Source organism: Cydia pomonella, chromosome 13 (genome assembly GCF_033807575.1).
Source record: "Cydia pomonella isolate Wapato2018A chromosome 13, ilCydPomo1, whole genome shotgun sequence".
NCBI classification, from domain to species: Eukaryota; Metazoa; Arthropoda; class Insecta; order Lepidoptera; family Tortricidae; genus Cydia; species Cydia pomonella.
The window spans coordinates 10,907,651-10,931,467 of record NC_084715.1 but is presented as its reverse complement, the minus strand read 5'-3'; the positions used below and the strand labels follow the sequence as shown (position 1 = coordinate 10,931,467).

The 23,817-nt window shown below is 36.0% G+C and overlaps 1 protein-coding gene across 1 annotated transcript in view; it reads left to right on the top strand.

Annotated features, from left to right (window-relative positions):
* Positions 1–3,165: 3,165 nt before the first annotated feature.
* LOC133524180 (zinc finger CCCH domain-containing protein 13) overlaps positions 3,166–23,817 on the top strand; it is a 155,264-nt gene continuing 134,612 nt past the window's right edge. Inside the window, exon 1 of the mRNA XM_061860051.1 lies at positions 3,166–3,407. The gene's annotated coding sequence lies outside the window, so the exon portion shown is untranslated. The remainder of the gene's footprint in view (positions 3,408–23,817) is intronic.

The following is a 23,817-nucleotide window of genomic DNA, read 5'->3' as shown; positions in this document are numbered from 1 at the left end:
CGCAATTTCGGTGTTGGCCCCATACATAATAAAAGTAGCTCAATGTAGCAAATGCAATCGACGACAGTGGCGCCGCTCGCCGCCCCGCTCGCCGCGCCGCGCGTCGCTTGCGTCCAGTCCGCAGCATAATGCTAAATGTGGATAAAATCTATTAGTAGGTATGTAACTTTCGCAAAATATTATCTTACATAAATGTACACTAGCAAAATAGACTTCATCTAAAGCACTATAACGCACAATTCTGATCGATCTTCATATAATATAAAGGATTTCGTAATTATTCCTCTATAGATCTCGGGTTTAAAAGTAAAATGACTTAAGAGCGCTTAGAACTGTAAGATGCATTTGACGTTTGTCTCGTAGATGTCGAGATGTAATCTAGGCATCACACGCGCTCACAACAAAGTCATCACGAGACGTATCGTGACATTATGTCGCTGAGTCAGGTCCCTGTCCATTAATAGCAGAACATTTCCGTGTAATTCATAATACTATGTTATGTGTAGGAGTACTATGAGTTGACAGCAACGGTGACCACATGCCTATATGTAGGTAAATTGTCGCCTCTTTGTTTCCTTGCAATTAGATTGAAATATGTAAAAACAATGGCTCTGCGGGCTGATAAATTAATAGCTATTAATGTAAGCGTGTAGTCTAATATCAGTAAAAAGAGGTGTTTGGTAACGAGTATAGTAACAATTTCAACTTAATATTTCCTTCCATCAATATGATTAACTTCATTTTTAGAATCACTTTGGTTTTGCAAATCGGTCATATGCTATTTTTTTTAGTTCGCCACGGTGATGCTATTAGACGCCCTGTTTCGTTGTGAGTCTTTGGGTACCTCGGAGATCGGTACCAAATTTTGTGACATGCAATGACGTGACAAAATGCATATGTTATATTTTCGTATATCTAAATTCTACATGTACATACACCAGCATTGTAACTTTAGCACAAAGTCGTTACTCATGATTCATGAGCTATCATCAAAATAGTTCGAATTTACCTTCTTCTAGGTAGTTTATACATTTTGACTGCCAAATAGGCATTGACAGCTAACATTAACATAAATACGTGTTCTAACAAGTTTATGGTAGGGTAACAGCCAGAATAAATTATCATAGACCGATTGTAACCAAACAGCTATCCGAAAACACGAACCGCCACATAAATTCAAGTCACGAACGACATCGTAAAACACGACGCGTCCAGGCGTGATCCTTGGGCTATAAAATTGATAGATAAGAATTATTTCTCAAATTAAACCTAAGGTCAAAGTCACTGCCACTCCAATGAGACAATAGTGTGTCCACAATTCGTAGTGCGACTGGTAATATGCCTGAAAAGTTACGTGAAAGTTTGGACACAATTGCACAACGGCAAGGACAAAAGCTGTGGAACAGATTGTCACCGTGATTCGAAACCGGAGTAAATAAATAATAACTATGGGTAACTGCTCCTATTAAATATCCTTTGGGCAGGAGCACCAGCATGCCAGTTCGGACCATTCGACTCAGTCCAAAGGCGCGCTGTAGGTACGAATCGTCGACGATCCCAAACTCACAAGCGCTATTTAACCTTTAAGTTTAAGGAGAGACTTTGCCTTCTTGTGTGTTCTACCGCTTGTACAATGGACTGTGCTCTGAAGAATTGTTTGACATGATGCCATATACCGTCAGCAGGGTGTTTATCCTCACACCCTAGAACCTAAATGGTCGCGTACTGTGCGGTTTAAGAGGAATTGCCTCCCGCGAACGCTTCGGCTGTGGAATGAGCTTCCTGTCGAGGTTTTCCCGAGTGGCTATAGTATGGGGTTCTTCAAAAAAGGAGTGTACAGGTTTTTAAAAGGTCGGCAACGAGCATGTAATACCTCTGGTGTTGCAGGCGTCCATAGGCTACGGTGACTGCTTACCATCAGGCGGGACGTATGCTTGTTTGCCATCGACGTGGTATAAAAAAATATCAAGATCAAAATAATATGTATGAAAATGCAAGTCTCATACAGACAGGATTGTTCAGTCACGTCTATCGATATATCGATACGGAAAAAGTGGCAAAAATATGTATACACTACCTTAGTATATGACCAATAAGGTCGTGTATACATATTTTTGGCACTTTGTCTGTATTTATATTTTTAGACGTGACTGTATCAGGAAAACTTTAGCATTTACTTAACACACTACTTAGGCAAATTAATTGTAAATAGCTGCGTGGAATGACTTCCTAAAGCATTCCATTCCACTATCCTGTAATCTATACTCGTACAAGTATATATGGAAATTAAAGTCATCCATTGGAATGTAACATTGGTTTGTATCTAAAATGCAAATTACAATGGTTCAAAGTTAATTACTCGAATTAGTGAAGCGCATCTAGCCTTGAACTGAAAAAAATCAGGTACGTCACTGCACTGACTAGGTAACTATGAGAAACTAATGTAAAGTTTGTAAAGAACGACCAAAATAAATTTTGCATACAATACAAATATTCTTTACAGTACATATGGTGCTACTTTACCACACTAGTGCAATAATTAGCACATGACATTACATAACTATGTCGAAAATTTAAAGCGCCATATGTACTGTAAAACGTTGTACGATACATGTGCAATAGGTAATTCGCAACTCGTGTCGATTTAAAACACTCCCTTCGGGTCGTCTAATCGTTGCGGGAAATTCGCAATGTACAATTTATTGCACGCCGCAATACAGAAAATAGCAACCCAAGCAGAGGTAAACAACAGGCGGTCTTATCGCTAAGAAGCGATCCCTTCCAGACAAGCTTTGGGTAGCAGAACTGAAAAACGGCCCGATTCGAACATTAAAATACGTCAAATATGAGGTCTAGATAAGATCGGATATGTCAGTGCCAAACGTTTTTGTTTGTTGTCACGAATATGAAAAATCGTTTCGTACTATGTTAAGCAAGGCACATAAACATGTTCATTACATTAGTACCTTCGGTGTCATAACAAATAAACGTTAACAGTTGCATTTGTTTACGCGATTTTTTTTCGTCAAAATAGCAAGGTCGTAATATTTTTCCTTGGGAGGGCAGCGGTTGACGGTTAAGGCTGCGCCGGCGACCACGCATTTCCACGATAGCCCCTCTCCGGCACAGCCGCTCGGCGCCGTGTCACACGCGCCTCTGTCTCACTCGACCGCGTGCCGTCCCTACGATTTCCGAATTACTTTACGAACTTTTCTGAATGAAAAGTATTCTTTAAAAGTTCTATTAACAAACGACTTGTGGTGAAGTGAAGTGGGTATTATTCGAGAGGTATTTTCTGTGATTGATTCAGTGTTCTAGTGAAAATTCAGTGTTCGTGACAATTTGACTGCTCTTTTTATATCGTATCCCGGAGCCTTTGAGGCTATTTTTTTATTAAATTCTGAAAGGTTGGTATATTTTTCATTAATATTATGATTTCATGTTCACTTTATTTACGTGTTTTTAACACTTATTAACAAGCGTTTTTCTATCGCCCCAAAAATCACTACACTTTTAAATCTCAAAAACAACCGAAGTACGGACGTTCCGATTTTTTATTATCAGTCTTATTTACAAAATTCTTTAAAACAATTTTAGGTATTTATTTAAAATACGTTAATACTAATATTATGGAAAAACCTTTTAAGTGGAGGGAAAACATAGTGTAGAATTATTATTAAATCAAACATCATATAGTGTCATTCTATCTAGTGTCATCTTAGCTTCAAACATTGTTAAACAGCGACGTAATTCGTTTTTTTTTGCAATACTGTTTTTTAACATGGCGAAGTATTGCTAACAAGTTTACACCCACGTTATTTACCGAAGACATATGCTATTATAATGACGCAAGTGTTTAAATATAGTTTTTCCGTCGTTGAAGAAAAGGTTGTGTTATGACATAACTCAGTTACGACCATATTGTATCGAGTGGTTGAAACAAATAATATATTTTTCTTGTTCGTTTGCCGAAGCTGGTGTGAATGACATGCCTGCATATTATTAACCTTATAGACTCGCCAAATACTTAACAGTCTGGTACCATAACTATAATTTCGAAGGATTTTTGAAGGCGGAATGTGTTATTTGTTATGGGAACTAAAATATGTTTGTTTGACACCCACACACATCATCAAGGATTTTGTATGTTAATATGTTCTAAAAAATACCATGTTACATGTATACTCTTATTTTCATAGACAATATTTGGCGGGAAAACAGGTATTTTCTTTCTAAATTTACTTTAATAACGTTGGAGTGGTGGGCTAAAGACGGCGATTTACGAATATTGTTTACAACACTTTTATTTCATATATATAACGAGCCTATTGTGTCCCACTGCTGGGCAAAGGCCTCCCCCCTCTTTTTCCACTCATCCCGGTTTTGAGCTACGACCGGCCAGGCCCTCAAAAAGGAGTCTTAAGTTATTCCGCCATCGCCGACGAGGTCTGCCAAATCCCCGGTTTGACTCGTGGGCACCCAATCTGTGGTTATCTTGGCCCACAAGTCATTCGGCATGCGGCAAACATGCCCAGCCTACTTTAACTTAGCCGCTTTTCGAGCTACATCTATAATCTGAGTTTTAGAGCGCAGCGTGGTGTTCCGGATGCGATCCCTTAGTTTAACACCTAATATGCTGCGCTCCATAGCTCTCTGGCAAACCCCGAGTTTGGACTTCTGAGCTTCTGTCAAAGACCAAGTCTGAGCACCGTAAGTGAGGACTGGAAGTATGCACATGTCCATGAGCCTACGTTTCAGTGACAGAGGTAGGTCTCCCTTCATGAGGTTTTTCATAGACCAATAGTTCTTCCATGCGTTCTCGGTCCGTCTGTCGACCTCTTTTCCTTGTCGCGCCTAGAAAAAGACTATTTGGCCCAAATAAAGGTATTCATGGACATATGCAATGTGCTCTCCGTTTACCTCAATCTTACGTTTTGTGCCGTTAGACATCACTTTGGTCTTTGACATGTTCATCTTCAGTCCGACCTTGAGGCTTGCATTGCTAAGGTCTTCTAGCATATGATGTAGCTCGGATGCTGTTGAGGAAAACAGGACTATATCATCGGCGAAGCGAAGGTTGGTTAACCTTTTCTCGCTGACAACCAGCCCCTTGTCTTCCCAGCGCGGCGCAAGCTTTCGGAAGACATGTGCTGGTGAAAAGTTTCGGCGATAGCGGATATCCTTGTTTCACTCCCCTGTTTTATTTCATAGAAAGTTTAAATCTATTTTTAATGAGTATTTAAAAGAAATTAAATGTTTTTTCCGCCGAAAATTTTCCATGGAAATGTAGTTTTAAAAAGTATGTGATAGGCCACCTCTTTGTTTCATATTTGTCCATCTATTGAAAAACTTATCTAGTGAATTATGTAGAGTTAAAATTCAGTTTTGTAATAAGCTTTGGACTTTGACCCACATGTCTAATTAAGGATATACAAAATGAACTAAACTTGTACAAGTACCAGGCTAAATGATATCCATATTTAAAAAGCTGCCTTTCAATTTACATTTAGGGCCTAAAGTTATTAGGCCAAACGTAGGCTACCAACGTCAACGTTTACTGTAGATGGAATTGCAATGGCATAGCTGTGACTGACGCATGTATCTGATTTGCGAAGCAAGTAAGACGTAGGCGCTAAGTCTGCTATGAACACATAGGCCGCTTTACCTTCAGGCTAGGTAGGTGGCCATATACGTAGTGGATTATTATGCCTAAGCATTACCATAACACCTTTATGTTGGTGACGGCCGTCAGTTTGGCACCAAATCCGTACTTGGTTCTGTTCCAGGATATAAGCAACGGTTATTTACACCAAATAAATGAAAAACAAATGAATCTTTAAGAAGAAGATTGCAAAACACGTTTTAAGTTTTAACACTTAAGAAGATTCTTGATCAACAAACAAAATCGAACATATTTATTTTTAACCCCCGAAGCAAAAAGAGAGGTTATTAAGTTTAACGTGTCTGTCTGTGTATCTGTCTGTGGAATCGTAGCTCCCAAACGGGTGAACCGATTTTCGTTTAGTTTTTTTGTGTCATAGATAATTTTATCCCGAGTGTTCTTAGCCATGTTTCTTGAAGATCTGTTCAGCCGTTTGAAGATCATCACAGCTCTTTTCTAGTTGATTAGGGGATCTGACAACCTTCCATATGTCCTATCGATTCGAAATTTGGTACCGTGTTACTTCAATGATATTGAAAGTATATGGTAAGGTAACCCTGACCTGATCAGCCGTTTGAAGATCGTCAGCCCTTTAACTAATCACTATGAATACCTTCCTAATATTTATACCTACTTAAAAAAAAGCACTCTAAAAATAAAATCACGCCGAATTTGTAGCAATCTGTGATAACACCTGTTTTTCTCATTTAGCGGTCCTCCGACGCGACGACGCTTGGAAAATAAAAATATTTGAACTTACATAAAATATGTGACGATAATAATTATAATAGGTTTAAAATATTATTTGTTATTTTTTAGAGTTTATTTTTTGTGCCGGGGGGTTTTTAATTACCTTTGTAATGCTGAAAATAGTGCGTCCTCGATATTGGGAGGAAATCCACACTGAATGGATTAAAGTTCCGTAATACCTAACCTAACATGTCACACTTTAATGTAACCGGTGGAAGGTCGCAAGTACAGGGTTGGACGCAGGACGCAAAAATGGACACATCCAAGTTGCCCAACTTGGATGTAACAATTTTTTTTGCCACCATTTTGTCTTGGCGAAATATGACAATTGTTTCATGAAAATAACTTTGTATAGAGCGTTTTAGGACTGAACAAGACGGGGCCATATGTCAGACGAGCCACCAACAATTGAAAATTGAACATAACGTTTCCGGGTCGATTAATTTTGAGAAACGGTTACATGATTAGCCCCTAAGCTCCTCCGATTTAAAGCTCCTGACTCTTTCCGTGAGCCTATCTAAAGGGACGTGACTATGGTAACTGGCCAATGAAACATCTAGAATTGATAGAAAATATTCGAGATGCAATCAATGAGATAAAGTAGAAAATGTGTGGAAACATAATAAAAAGCGCAATTACAACAAGAGTCCGATTGCCTGAAATTATTTTCCATATTTAATTACTGGGCCTAAATACTATATCAAAACAAAGTGTATACCTATTATTTGCTCACCTGTACGTGTATTGGGCAATCACATTCGTCATCCTTAGGTTAAGTACTTACCTGCGAACAATGTTTTTGCGTTAGTTTTGGCTTCCTGTGCGACTGTGCGTACCGCGTACATGCAGGAAGTCGTGCAATGCCCGGCCCGAAACGGCCGATCAGCTCGAAACTTGCATAATTACTGGCCATTGTGTTAGGATGCTTTGACTGCGGGTTAAGTGCGTACGTTGATTGCACAATTAAGTTTAAATATAATAATAATGACAACCTCTTGTCAGTTGTTTTATCTACTGTGTAAGCAATGGTTCTTGTTTACGTGTCTTATCTTTTACATGTTCTAGGCATGAATTCAATGTAGGTATAGGGAAAAGATGCGTAGCAAACCAAAAATTTTAGTTAAGTGACCTCACGCCGTTGCTATTGTACGGGAACTTTTAAGTTGAATTTTTACCTACAATACTTATATTATGTTACTCATAACTGTGAGAAGTAAATTAGACTAGCTAAAGGCCAATTAAATATCTTATTTAAAAGATAAATATAGTATTACTATTTTAATTTTATTACTTTTTGTGGATTGTGGATTGTACTTTACACTTTTGTGGTTTTGCACTGCCCAATAACTTTATTTCTAGCCACTGAATCGCTAACTGAACGTTGTCTGGAAGAGATCGCTTTTTAACGATAATTTCGCCTGTTGTTACCTACTCACTTATGTACTGTCTTTGTTTGTCACATGTATTTTCCTTTGTAGTAATATTCGAAATATCCTTTATATCAATTGACGTCACTTTTTTTCAAATTCGCGCAGCTAATGCACTTACGGCGTTATTTATAAACGCAATACAAGTCTGAATTAAGTAATAATCGTTTGTCTTTATCTGTCATATTTACTTATGTATGTGTGAGAAAGGGATGAAATATCATTTAACTAATTCAGGATCATAAAGTTTTATGAACCCCCTTAGGGTTAATGTCAAAGGTTTTTCACCTGCATCAGTTCCACGTCAATAAACATAACAAATGTCTAAAACACCGATCATTGCGCCCGCGCCCACGGACGGTGTGTACTGTCATTATTTTTAATCGAATATAATGACGCCTCCGCGTAATGTTTAGCGTGTTTTTTTGTTAAACTTAATAATTAGAATCCTGAAACATATACAATAAGGCTTTTTGTGTACTTTAATAGCTGTAGCCAATTAGATGACGGAGACTTGCGGTCGTAAGTTCAATATCAGTATTATTAGCTGGCTGACCACGTGATAATAATTATTAGAAAAAAAAAATCGAATGTAATTCATGTATAAGTAAAATATTAAACATTCCTAAAGGAATTAGTTTCCATATACTTTTGATATGAAATATTATAATAAGACTTAGAGATTAAAACATTATAATAAGCCTTAGAAAATACTCTAAAACCATGGAGAAAACCGTCTATCAGGTAAGACCGCCTACAAGCTCTTTCCTCACTTTTAACTCTTTGCGTTTGTACACATACTCCACAAGTTCGGTAGAGCACAAGGAGCGAAGCTTTTCCAGTCTGTGTCTGACCGAAGTACGGATAGAAATACGAGAGTTCTCGCCCTATGCGGCCCTCCTAACCAAAAATGTTATATGGCGGTCTGCTCCACACTGACCTTAATGGAATTTCTACGCCTACACGGGAAATCGAATCAAAACTAAAACGACAACCAGTCAACCCTAATTCAAACTTAGCTTTGTCATTGCAAATATTTTAATTGAGTGCACCGTCACGACGACCTTGCGAGGCCCTGAGTTGTCTACACTCAATCCAAATGCACCTACGTACATGAATTGATGAGCTTCTAGCGAGGAATGTCAGGGACGTACGTACCAACTTACATAACCGGCTTGGATCTTGAATCTCTTGTCGGAACCATACAATTAAATTAATTATATTATTATTATTTATTATGTAGAATTGTTTGTTGTTGTTACATAGTTATTTTAGAACACACGTAAAACCTTTTTCAACAGTCGTGTATAACAAATACATAGGTAAGGTAATTTGCATTTTTTCTTGTCAGCCTCATTGAATTGTAGGCCAAGACCTTGTCCTACTTAGTCAAACATTACTCTTCCTGTGAGAAATGTTCGCGCATGAGTAGATACATTGTAGCGCCAAAGCAAAAACGAACTAAATCAGGTATTTTCATTTATAGTTGGAGATCTAACGTTTCATATAAATAACGTGTTCCCCGCCATGATCGTATTTTTCAACAAATTCTATCATTCTCCTGATATTTCATGATAAAGGACTCTTCGTGACCTTGTCAAGTATTCTGAGCTTTCGGACAGTACGGACAAATTACTTTGCGTTAATTTGATTTGTTGTGTTATTTATCTCTGACGAGTGGCTATTAATTTTGACACCGTTTTTTCAATCGGGATGTCAGCTAGACGCCATCGTTTTTTCCTCTCCTTCATTGTCTTTGAACCTACTCGGTAAGCTTGAGCAAGATTGACGTTACTCACGTCCTGCTTGATAAGAAATCGTTCTTAGAACGAGCCGTTCTTGTTTGTATTAATCATAGGGAAGCGTTTAAAAAGGAATTTGTCACGGGGTTTTACGGTCTCATATTTACCGGTCAACATCTGTTATCAGGCACAAACACGAAAAAATGGATTTCTCGAAATGTTATTTTTGCATTGTGGATTTTAACAGGCTTATTTTATTTTATTTATATTATTTTAGTATATGGAAAACCAACAGCACTATATATATATCTAGAACTTACAATAGAATTACAGAGCCAATTACAGATTCTGACTTATATAAATATACTAAATTATAAAAAGTTTTTACTCAACTTAATTTTCACATACAAGTTCCTACAACATAAGAACAGATCTATACATATGATCGATTTTTACAAAAATATATTAAAAAAAGCAAAAGTAGAAGAATCCTGTAAGTACATATTCAATAATGCACCGAGCCCTGTCCTACGCCAGAATTATTGTCACCCATGAAGTGTCTAATTAATTATTTTTTTATTACTGGTATGCTATTATTATATATGTCGATTTGACAATTTATAGAAATTTTATTTAAACTCATGCCTGCTCTGCATATGAAACTGGTTTTTCTATACCTAGTAGTAGCTTTTACTAATGGGACGAAAATGCCTTAGCCTCCTTGACGGAATATTAAAAGAGATCCTATTAAGCAAATTTGGACAATCTACATTACCTTATCACCAACTTAACAACGCGATGGTGTAATTCATAAAAAAAATTTATGTATTTATCTTTTAATCACTTGGACTATGTTATCAATGCTGTAAAATAAGTAGATAGTTAAGTTTAATTCCTGCATACAATATTGTGACTGTTCTTTCGATTATCGGAGATAGATAATTATCATCGACACTCAAAGAGTTGCTTGACCTATAGGCATTAACAGTACCGCAATGTTGTGTTTACCTCGATTCGACATCTTCCTAATCATGAGAGCAAACATGCCAAATAGCTGTGCCCAAATACATCAATCACTAAAAAAGCTTTTTGGTCCGCTGTTGGCAATCTACAAGTTTACTTAGTCAAAAAGAATGAAAGCGTTATACTGGGTAATCAATTTACGCACGAAAACACGTTTTTCGACTGCTTATAGAAGGATATTTAATCGGAACAAGTATTCAATATGAGTTATGAACGACTTTTTTGTTAACAGAGCATGGCGATCATACTCTGCGTATTATGCAGATTATTTTGAACACGAATAGCAACTTTTGCTGTCGAATGTGCTACTACGGCCCGTCAAAGGATGTTAATGGAATCTTCAAATAGACTTTCCAAAAAGGTACAAGCAAACAACATCTTGCGACTAATGGGTCCGACCATATGTCAATATTTTGAATAATGATAATGTTGCACGCATATTTTGCTACAAAAGAGTGAAATCCAGGTTATGTTTGTATATTAGCCAGCAGGTTTTTAACCTTTGTTTCGTGGTAAAATTACGTATTCTAAAAACATCATGTAGTTTTAGTCGCAGGCTCCGTGTAGAGGATTCATGTCACCGTAGAAGGACTTATTGCTTGATGTGAGTTCAATGAATTACTTTGACCTATGTACGTAATAAAAAATAACCCTTGGCTTTATTGGTAACAAATCACAAATTGTTAACTATTTTGACTACGACGAAATCGGAGTCAGTGCCAATATATAAGGTGCTAATAAATTTGTTCTTATATCTCATGCTCAGAAAGTCGATCGTTGTTGTTGAGCTCAACGAGGGTGGGAAGGGGTTAGGGTCGGCAACGCGCATGTAACTCCTCTGGAGTTGCAGGCGTACATAGGCTACGGATACTGCTTACCATCAGGCAGGCCGTATGCTTGTTTGCCACCGACGTAGTATAAAAAAAAAAGAGCACTGTGCTTTCAAAGTACTTTTTTTCGTTTTTTTTTTTTACGATAAGGGATTAAAATTTTGGTTTGAAATGGATTACTTGTACAATTTCCAATCTGATAATTAACTCCCTATTCCATAAATAAAGATATATTTACCTCAATTGTTAATTGAAAGTACCCTCAAGACATACTACTGAAGTTTATACTTAACCGTGTTTTTTTAACGCAACGTTACGAAAAGTAGAGTGTTTAACTCAGGTGAAAGGCACCGTTTCAGTCTGGGACTATTGGCGCTCTCACTGCGTTCGATTGCCAAAGTACCTCGACAGAAATGTGTGCTTTTCATCCCTTGGTTAACAATTTACTATTTAAGAAAACATTTTAAAGTATTAAGAAAACAAACATACTACATTCGCACCTGTAAGAATACGTTCCTGTTCATTACCTAAGTAGGTTATAAAAAAGAAAAAAACTATTTCGTAATAATTCAAACTATCCTAGACCAAACGCTACACTGTGATCCATGTTTCAATTTTCGCAAGCACATTGCTTCCGTGAATTCGAGCGGCCAACCCTATATTTACGCGTCTCTACTACATAGCCATTCAGTAAATAATCAACAATACGTTTACCGTTCGCCAGTTTACGTGGTGATTGGTAGTAATCTGACCAGTTAGCTGCGGGCTTGAGCACATTCCAGCTATGGTCGCGCAAGGTGATTATTAGTAAGTACTGGCATTCCTTACAGGTAACACAAACATGGGCTCCTTACCGGTAAGAAGGTATTGTAACTACAATTCTATGAAAATACTTACAGTGCGATATTTTTGGTTGTTTTATTTTCACTGCAGTATACAACAAAGCTCGAGCAAAGCTCTTGGTGGGTACTTGAGAGAGATATAAGATCACTGAGTACCTATAACAACTCTTCTATATTTGTTAAGAACATGCCGGTCTGTGATAAGCGATGGATGATAAAATAGAGCGTAGATGCTTTACCATTTACTTTTTAAATTAGTAAAAAAACTGCTAATCATGTCCAATGAGAATTGAAAAAGTTTGTGAGCTTGACGAATCATGCTAACGTTCTGTCAACACAGCCAATAGAATTTTGAGAATGTACTTAGTGGATTTAGTTTAGGTTGGTTCGGCAAGCTACAAAATTGCGTGAAAATATTTTGAATGAATTCGTTCATAAACTGGTTATGCAATTTTGCGGCTGGGTGTACGCGTTTATTTCATTCAAACACCGAATATAATTCTACGAAGCTCACTCATTACTTTCTGATATTATGTATTTGCCAGGATCACTCTAATTACTTCATTTCCGTTTATCGCGTGAAGAACACGATCATTATAAAATCGTTTTAAAATAAATATTAAAAAACCGATCACTATTACATTTCTTATGAATGTAAGTACAGGTAGTCATTTGTTACACAAGAGCTGGTTTCTGCCATCTGACATTAGATTTAGAATAATTGTTGTTTGTGGTAAGCAACTCCAACTTAAATAATGATCATAATTATTGGCAAAACGATGGTTCGTTGTGGTTATAAAATGTAATTGCTACTGTGGCTATGCAGTTCATATTATATTCTACAAATGACCTATCCATTCAGAATAAGGCAGAATAGTTTTGGTCGTTGGGCAATAATTGTTTAGGATAGGGATCCGCCATATTTAATAGTCAATGTGATTTTGATTGTAAACTCAGCAATAATATTGCGGATTCTGTCGCAACTGTACACAAAATAACATAAGTACATGTAAGTAGTACAAAATAGAAATTAGTATGTAAGGTTTATATTATATACATAATATGTATATCTGGGTGCGTGTAACTATGTATACTTTGTAGCTCGAACGGCTAAATATTTTTTTCTCGTTTTTATAATGGACAAAAATAAGTTTAATATTTTTGTGATAGGTGTTCTGTGATCCTTCATTATCCTAAATATCAAATTGTCAGAATATTTTCTGTACCTACATAACTATTTAACCGTCATGATTATTTAGGCTTTGCTGTTGCATTAGCTGTTCGACTTTGGAACTCTTTAAAGAATATACCTATTTAGCTTTTGTGCAAATATTGTTACTAATTTTTAAAGTGCGTTTTTAAGTTCAAGAAATCAGGTTTAAATAGATGAAGTTATTAGGGAAAAGCTGATAACATTTTTGGCAACCGTATTATGAAGTAAAAAGCGTTACGATTTTTCAAAAGCTCTGGTGGCTAAACTTACTGCACTTTAACATATTGGCATTTGTAATCGTTAAGTCTAGGCAGTAATATTAAATTTGCTTGTAATATCCTCTAAATGCGTAAGCTATCTGTAAAATATTACAGTATTACGCTCAAGAGTAAAATAAACGTTACAGAAGCCTTCACGTGCTATGACTTGGATATACATAGATCTACATCTTGATATTCATGCTTTGCCAATGCCAAGACATATCCTAATTCGTAACATGTCTTCAGCCACCTTGTACTCTGCGAGTCATCTTACCTTTGCGTCTATTGGTCTTTTGTATATCGAAAATAGGCGAGCGCTTGCCTCAGACGAAACTGAACAAATGTGACCTCGGAACCGTAACAACAATGATCGGAGCACATTTATGTCCTTGTGTTTCCGAGACCTGCGCCTGTCAACCGATGGGAACAGCCATGAGCTGCGTAAAAAGACGCAAGTGACATGATTTATCGACTAATTTCCGTCTTTTTGTCCAAATAGGGTACCTATACTAACGAGTGACCACACGATAGCCTTGCAATGTTTTTGCTAATCCGCTATTCGACCGCGACCGCAACGCGACTGGCGATGTCGTCTGTGAACTTTTGATTGCTATGTTAATTATAGTGTAACCATGAGACTTCATGAGTGAAACAAAAAAAAACTGTTTAGATCAAGTGACGGTATAATCGGACATTTATTTAATTGATTTGATCATGGCTCTGGCGATTTGAACCTTCGTCTTTGCATAATAAATTGATAAGGACCAACTTCCCTTGATACACAATTGAGATGTTATTACTTACGTATTATGTATTAGGTATTTGGTTAAATTTCAGATTGAATAAAAAAACACTGACATAAGACACACTATTGACAAAGTAATAATTTTAAACAGGTGTGTAATTAAATGTCAGTCATCATATTTTTTTAGTGATGTATACTATAAATAAACATTTTTTTAGGCAGGTATTTTAGAAACAATAATAGAAGTCAAATATCACGCTTTTAAGAAGCTTTAAAGCTATAAGCCTTTTTTATTTTCTTCAGATCCACATATTACATTCTAGTCGGATTTGCTTCTTTACCTTCACTATTTGGGTTATTTTATTATTAACAAGAAAAAATAATTATAAATTTAGCTTTCAAATAAAAAATAGCTACGTATAACTTTGCTTATAACTCTGTATTACCGACATTGAAGCTAATTTGATTCGAATTCGTGTCTGCCCCGTGTTTGTACACACATCACGCATGCGGTTTCAAGTTTCAACAGGGTTACCAGCTACACATTGGAAAAGGCCTAAGAATCTGCAGGCAGTGCGGGCACCTAATCTTAACACTTTTACAAAGTTCTTAAGCGTAAGCCAAGTTAACCTTTTAAAAACTAAAACTAAGGAATCCGAGGCCACAGCTTGTAGCTTACACGCTATTGAATAATACGAGAAAATTATCTGAATATCCTTATACCGATCGTAGATTGAAAAAATAAAGGAAATTCCTGACGAGTGGTAACCCTATGTTTAGTATGCAGGTGCAGTGCCGAGATCAACGCATACGTATCATGAAGATGTACTATTAAATTCACTAAACATCTTGTGTCAACTGCGATCTTATCCTCAGTATTACATTGTCTCGAAATTCGTAACAACTATACGTATTCGGTGATAGAATGGTACTGGTCGAGGCGAGCCACTTGATTAGCATTGTGAATTGCATCTAAACTTAACCAAATTTACTTTCATTGTACATGCAATTTAGGTCACGATTTTTACTTACAAATATTGGAACATTTCATGATTTACATTTATATAGCTTGTTAAAACACAGAAGAAAATTTGAGTAGATAAATATTTCCCAATACCAAATTTAAGTACCTAGGTACGATGAGTAAGGACAGTGCTTTCAGTAAAATTGAGTGTCGAAACCATTATCTACTTACATGTTTGATATACCTAACTACTAGCCATTTAGATACCATTGTCGTTAAGTATACACTTGCCTGTTAAATTAAATAGTTGGCAAATATAAGGCGTGGCAATTTGCCAATGTCATGGTCTCGTGGTATTGCGTTTGCGGGCAATGTATGTAGTATTGTCAGTATTAAAACCATGAATTCTATGACATAACGATTAGACTTGCGAAGGTTATTTGTAATATCTGTACACAAGACATGTGTAGAAAAACGTGTTCAACTCTTATCAGTCGTAGGATCTACAAGCGGTTGTCACTGTTGTCAGCATAAATGTTTCCCACAGATTTTTTGACATGGTGTCTAACGTAAAATGAACTTAACTCCTTGAACATTTGTGTCGTAAATCAACTTAATTTATATAAAAGATCGATGAACCAAAGTCGGTTGAGCTTTGTGCGAATATTACATTTTAGAGCTGGAAGATCCCTTTGCGTTGGTTCACATAAATAAAGACGACGACAGCCTGTCAAAATGTTTACATAATAATGATGCAACCAGTAAGTTCGCAATCACAGATGCCTTGCTACTAATCATGTAGGTATAATGGATATGGTGAATACTTGCTTACATTTCTTGCACAACGACGAACGCAATGACATTGTATGTTTTGTTTAGTAACGCCCTAACAGATGTGGTATTGACTAAATCGGGTCAAATAAACTCTTATCGATCTACGACTGATTATTCTGAGTATCAAACAAATGATGTGTTACAATCTATAGATTAAAAGTAGATACATACTCGTATCATTTAAAATATTGTCTTAAATTACGGCGATAGTTACTTATAAAAATTAAACCTATAACTAGTTTTATTTCATACATATCTTATATAGTTCTGGTTGGTGTAAGTACTTACTTATACAAGGTAGGTGACTATATATAAATAAATATTATAGGCCATTATTACACAAATTGACTAAGTCCCAAGTTTTTGGTATTATCTAAACTCGCGCTTGTCACTTCAACGCGCAAATAAACCCTAAGTCGAGAATCCCACGGGTCCTCGTGATCGCTGGGCGCGGCGGACGCAGTGAAGGGGACGTTTGACATTTGCACCCTTACATAAGCCGCGTGACTCGCTCATCCACCGTCATTATCCCATCTACTGAACTATTTCGTAGAAATATTTAAATATTTGTTGTTAAAATGAGCTCATAATATGCGTGCTACTAGTCACAGACTGATTTCTACTTCGATCTTTAGTTCTCAAAGGTACCTAAACTACCTAAATGTGGTAAAGGAATGTTCTGAAAAAATAAATACAGGAACTAAGTTGAAGTGCAAATCTAATGAAATGCAAAAGATCAATTACAATTGAATATCTTTTGCTGATTACTGATGTATTTCCTTAATTGCATGCAAGGAGGCAAGTAGGTACTATTTGTATAAGAGCTAAGACCACACACAGAACAGAACAAGTGCAACGGTTCGCCACACAATGGGAATCGTGGAGATATAACGAGCCGCAATAAAATGATTGCTTACAAAGAAAAACAGGAGGGCGTTAAATTTTATAACTGCCGATATCATCTGCTTCGTTCCAATTCAATCGTGCACACTAATGTTATACTCACTTTACTCATAAAACCTAGCAAACTTTTAAAATAAAAAATAAATATTATAGGACATTATTACACAAATTGACTAAGTCCCACAGTAAGCTCAATAAGGCTTGTGTTGAGGGTACTTAGACAACGATATAAATAATATAATATTTAATAATATTATATTGGTTCAATTTTATTTTTTTATGTCAAATACAAAATACATGTCAATAAATAATTATGAACCACTTGTCAGATTTGACATACGCTTACAAATAACATCATTACTTTGAAACTCTGCAAAAGTACCATTGAATGTCTGTTAAATTGTCCTACTTTTTCGGACATCAAGTCAATTAAGAGAATTCGATACGGGTGGGTTGATGTAAATAAAATAAAATAAATCAAGAGATCCTAATGGGACAAACAGAGTTCGCTCGTAAAAAGTATTGATTTCTTCCAAACTTGTCTCGAAAATAAACATGACTTCTTTGCCAACGGACCCTTTGTCCCTAATTGGTATGTCCGAATAAAGAATAACTTTATATCGTAGTTAATATACCTGTATTTATCACTGTCCATAAACCCCGGCAAAAGCCTATTGTGCGATCGATGCCTCATGAATTATTAATCGAATAAAAATTGGGCATCGTCGGGTTTGGCGAGATTTTCGAAATCGATTGTGCTCTTACAAATGTATGGCCGGCGCACATAATTAAAGGTGTGTAAGCTGTCGATTTATTATCAAGATCCGATGATAAATATTTCTGATGCGACTTAAATGGATATGACTAATGTGTGTCTATTGCTAATATCATAAGTGATTACTAGGTACTAAATTTTAGATTCTCACAGTTTTGTAGAGATTGAGAGAAATATGAAACTGCAATTAACACAAGTATTTAACCTTCATGGCTCATTTGATGGTTGAATCGTACAATTATCGTGGTTTCACCGTAGTATAGTTGGACGCATCGGAGGAGTCATTGCGCAAGTCGCGCCTGTGCCTACGCATGCTCGGTGAGAACAGTCTGTCTATTCATAAAACATTTTGCGTCGATCCGTGCGCTCCAGGATGCGTGCCAATCGATAACGCTCCGTAGTGAACGAAACGCACCTGTCACTGTCGCACTAATATGGAAGAGTGATAGAGAGAGATGACTACGCGACGCTACGGAGCCTTATCGGTTGATACGTTGGCTAAGCACCCTGGTATAAATTAACCTCAAGTTTTGTTTTTATAAAATAACTATTAAAAGAGAAAGGAATATCCTCACTCCTCGGAGTTTTATGGCACCAAACATGACCACTTTCAATGTGATAACCAGAGGCCACTATCATACTGGGTTGTTTGATACTACGTGTAATAAGTGCTTTGAATAACGGCCCAGTGCAGGCAATAGGGACGCTGGACGGACGATTTTGTGTAATAGTATAGATGCAACAACACCTGAATGTTGCAACACGTGGGTTACCATGCTAGTAGGTATGTGTGAAATCGTTTATATTACCATTAATGCCGTGTTGTCATAGCTGCGGGGTTCAGCAATTATTTAATTAGACAGTAATTTGCCTATTTAATAGGCCACACGCTTTAACTAACATACACGCCTCTTTGTGAATTTTTGCAGTAGAAATGCGTGAAATTGAAATGCATAATAAAAGTTGGTGAAAACTACGACCGGCAACTTAGCTCATTTTTATCTAGGGCTGAACATATACTATATACGCATCCTAACGATTTATTTCTTATACTAGGTGATTTTAACATTTCGAACGCAATTTGGTTTCGTGATGAAGATAATGACTCAATTGACATAAACACTAACAATGATTACCACAGCTCTCTATTAGGTGACTTTATGAGTTTATCCTTATTGTCTCAATATAACTTATCCTTCAATGCTTATGATAAACTATTAGACTTAGTGTTATGTAATAAATTCTGTAATGTGTCGACATGCGAGTCACCTCTAGTTTCTGAGGATCCTCACCATAAAGCTCTGGATATAGACTTATCCTTGTGTTTGCCAACTTCGCTCATAAACAACAAAATCAGTAAAAAATTGTTTTTTAAAGCCGACTTTGAAGCTATACGTTCCAGCCTGTCGACCGTTGATTGGTTAAACGTTTTTTCGTCTATGTCACTGGTCGAAGACATGACTACCTATTTTTATAATACTCTCAACGAACTTATAGAGAAACATGTTCCGTGTAGACTTATATCAAATAATAGTAATAAGCTCCCCCCCTGGTTCACAAAGTCCCTTGTTTAATTAAAAAAAGAAAAACAAAAAATGCATAAAAAATGGAAAATATACGGTAATAGAGAAGATTATTTGACCTACGCCACTTTAAGAAAAAGATTAAAAAAAATGGAACGTGATTGCTACACCAATTACATTAATTTTAGTGAAGAAAAAATAAATAAGCACCCTAAATACTTTTGGGCTTATGTCAAAAATAAAACGATGAACAATGACATGCCTGACAAAATGTGTTACAAAAATAATTTTCTTACGGAGGGTATTGATATATGCAACGCTTTTAACCAATATTTTCATTCTGTATTTGTTGATAACAATTCAAATAATATGTTAGACTTTTCAAGTACATCGCAAACAACCGTAGATATAGATTCCATTAATTTGCATACAGATATAATCCTCCGAGAGTTGCGAGGTGTCAATGTTCATAAAGGTGCTGGATCAGATGGAATACATCCACTTTTAGTCTCAAAATGTGCAGCTGAACTTGCTGAACCTGTTGCGTATATTTTCCGTTATTCTCTGAAGACGGGAATATTTCCATGCATATGGAAATCCTCTTTAATAACACCTATACCCAAAACAACAGAGGGTAAGGCACATATTGATCAGTATAGACCTATCTCTAAACTATGCGTCTTTGGCAAGATTTTTGAAAAGATTGTTACAAATCAATTATTTTCTGCATTGAAACACCACATATCTGAACATCAACACGGTTTCTTTAAATGTAGGAGTGTCGAATCCAATATGTTGACCTTCACAGACTTTATTCTTCAAGCCATGGACACAAACCAACAGGTGGATGTCGTGTACACCGACTTTTCAAAAGCATTCGATAAAATTAATCATGATCTGCTCATAAACAAGCTTTTGAGCGCCGGTGTGCACGGCAGCCTTCTGAGATGGATCGACTCATATATACGTAACCGTAATCAAGCCGTATGTGTTAAAGGGTACTGTTCTAATTATCTTAGCGTGCCTTCTGGTATTCCTCAGGGATCCCACCTGGGGCCCCTATTATTTACAATTTATATCAATGATATCGGTAAAACACTTAATAATTCCAATCACTTATTATATGCTGACGACACGAAGCTATTTAAAATAGTTACCTCAATCAAAGATTGTTGGGACTTGCAGGATGATCTTAGAACGTTGTCGTCATACTGTTTACAAAATCAATTATTTTTAAATGCTGATAAGTGCTCTGTCATCAGTTATACCCGCAAAAAAAAACCAATAATATTTAATTATGACCTTTGTGGTAATACACTGAAACGTGCTACTAATATTAGAGATTTAGGTATCATAATGGATGATAAGGTATCTTTTAATGCACATATAGATAAAATAGTTCTAAGAGCATTTCGAAATTTAGGCCTCATCAATCGACTCAGTAAACCCTTTCAATCCAATAAAACTTTGAAAATACTTTACTTTTCGTTTGTAAGATCCATATTAGACTTCGGTAGTGTTGTATGGAGCCCTTACTTTCAGTGCCATAAATCTAGAATAGAGAAAGTCCAGAAGAAATTTATTAAAATACTCAACTATCGCAATTTTCGTATTAACTCAAGTTACCAGGAATCCCTACAACACTACCAACTTCTATCTCTAGAAAATAGACGCAAACTGACTGATGCGACTACTTTATTCAAAATTATAAATAATTTTATCGATTCTCCTACTTTGCTATCTAAAATAAGGCTTTCGTGTAGTAATCGTCCAGCTCGCTCCTCACGTAAAAAATATCTATTTTCACCCCCCCACTTGAAGAAAAAATACACAAAAAATTGTTTTCTCTCCCGTGCGCCTGAAATGTATAATAATCAATTTTTGCATATAAACCCTTTTAATGTATCCACTTTAACTTTTAAAAACGAAATACGTAATTGCTTATTGAAATCCCCGATAATTTGAACATTGAATATTGTAAAACCTAAATGATATACATATATATGTGTGTGTGTTGTATCAGAAGGATAAAGATTGTAAGAAATCATTTAATATTTCCTATTTACTGTCATTTAATTACACTGTTAACCGGATTACTTCGGCAACTTAACTGACAGCGGAAGGCTTCCAATATAAATATATTATATACATATATGTATATAAAGAAATGCTGTAAACCTGTCTGTTGTGTTGCACGATCAATCTATTTACCACTCAGTATCAACTCCTATGTTTCCACAATATAACTTGAAAAATGTTTCGGCACTGTTTGTCTTCTCCGTAGTCCATTTATTGTATCTTTTCATGTAATAACTGTTTGTTGCCATAATAAAATAAAATAAAAATAAAAAGTTATTTTTAACCAGAAGAGTTTCTTTATTTTGGTGTTATGTGCTAAAGTGCGTTCAGTTGGCTAAGTTCTGGCTGGAAATCTATTAAAGAAAACTAAAATGACGAATCTATAAGGGTTCCGTTTTTTGCCATTTGGCTACGGAACCCTAAAAAGTGGCTTGTTGCATTATAACCAGTAATTGGCATGCTATCAGACCAAAGGGAAGCAGTCCCAGGTCATGGTCCACGAGTTGAGGTGGAAGTATCTAAAGAGATAGCCCTATTAATAGCAATAGCCGACGAAAATCGGCACTTTTTTGCAATTTCGATTTTTCTTCAATCTCCGTACATGATATGGGTAGCAGAAACTAAAATTCAATTTACTCTCCTACGCATAAATCATATTCCCGCAATATTTGTCTGAATCGCAAACGATTTGTCAACATTATATACTCCTGCTACTTTAGGCTGGGAGAAAATTCGATTCTACCATATATGGCTAGCTTTTGCATGGATCCAATCAGGCCAGGTCGTTGGCCAAATAATTATCGAACAAATTAAAAGCTGAAATGTAAAAAAAGTAATCAGATACTGTGAAACTTGTGGCGTATTCACCAGATAATGTTTATTGTTAAAAAAAATTAAGGTAGTAGGAAAAAAAGAGTGCCTATGCCTACTGACTATTTACTTATGTGTAGAATTATAATTATTTTAGGTATTACTAAATATGAATATCCAATGCAGTAGAGCCTGCGGTTTCAATAACATTCGTTTCTTTCTTGTGTTTCCACTATCATTGACGAGGTGGCTAGCCAAACTATATCTGAACTTGTGTATTGCAAAATGTTTATAAATATCCGACTTTATTATTTTTGTGTTATTGAGAAAAGGTTAAATTCCAAAGGTACCGATGCAAATGATGTCCATGCAGTTCAATAATGATTCCTCTGTTTTTGCATAAAGTTTTTATTTCATTGTCTTGGGTTCTGTTGACAGGCACAATCAATTTTATTAAGGCAATACAAAAACCTGGAGTGATCTTTATCTCGTAAGCGTAAGACTTGTTGTTCGGAACGGAACGGTAGATGGTTGTAGAGTTAAAGTTGCTTGATCCCTGAAGAAAGTACAAGCGGCCAGTTTCCTTTTTTGACGATGGAGGTCAGCTAAGCGTTGACTCATCAAGTGTTCTGAGTCGATATGGGCATGGAATTGGACTTCTTTGCTAAAAGGGAAGGTTTTATACTTGAATACGTAGGTAGTTATTAGTCTCACTTATCGATAGGTTTTATATGTAAGTGGTCAACAGAAAGTCTAAAATCGGAACAGCGGAATTTAATTCGTTTCATAAGGACTTTGCTTCAATTAAAAATGAATCTGGTAATGAACCAAAAATTAAAAATTAGTTAGAAATTAAAAGGTTTTAAAATTGCTTCAACATGGCACAGACAAATAAACTAAAATCCTCTTGTCAATCGGTTTGTATTTTTCTTAACAAATCAAATACAATGTAAGGCTTACCTATCATTATAGTAAAAGCTGTTGACATCCGAGTATTCCTGCTGTTATTGACCAAGATATTGTCCTGATCAAAAGCCTGACTATCTTATAATAAAATCACAATTATGTATAATGCATTATAACGACCCGGAATTAGGTGCGTTCTTAATCGCAAAATAATTAATCATTATCTATTTTTCTTAAAAATTAACAAAGGATTACTGGACCATGCGTGCAGTAGTGTACGATATTTGAATCCAATGGACCTTGGCATGGGATTTAATAAGCCTTAATCTATAAATAAGTAGGTAGTTAATGTTTACGGAAGCTTACGACGAATACATATATCAATTTAAAGATAAATTATTATTGACATAATGAATTGGGCCATAACAATGCCTAATAATGATAGTATTTTAGGTGTAGGCTGCGTTTTAAAAAAAACTGGAACACATTGTGTAGGTCCATGGTACATTAGGTAGGTGGCTGAGATCGG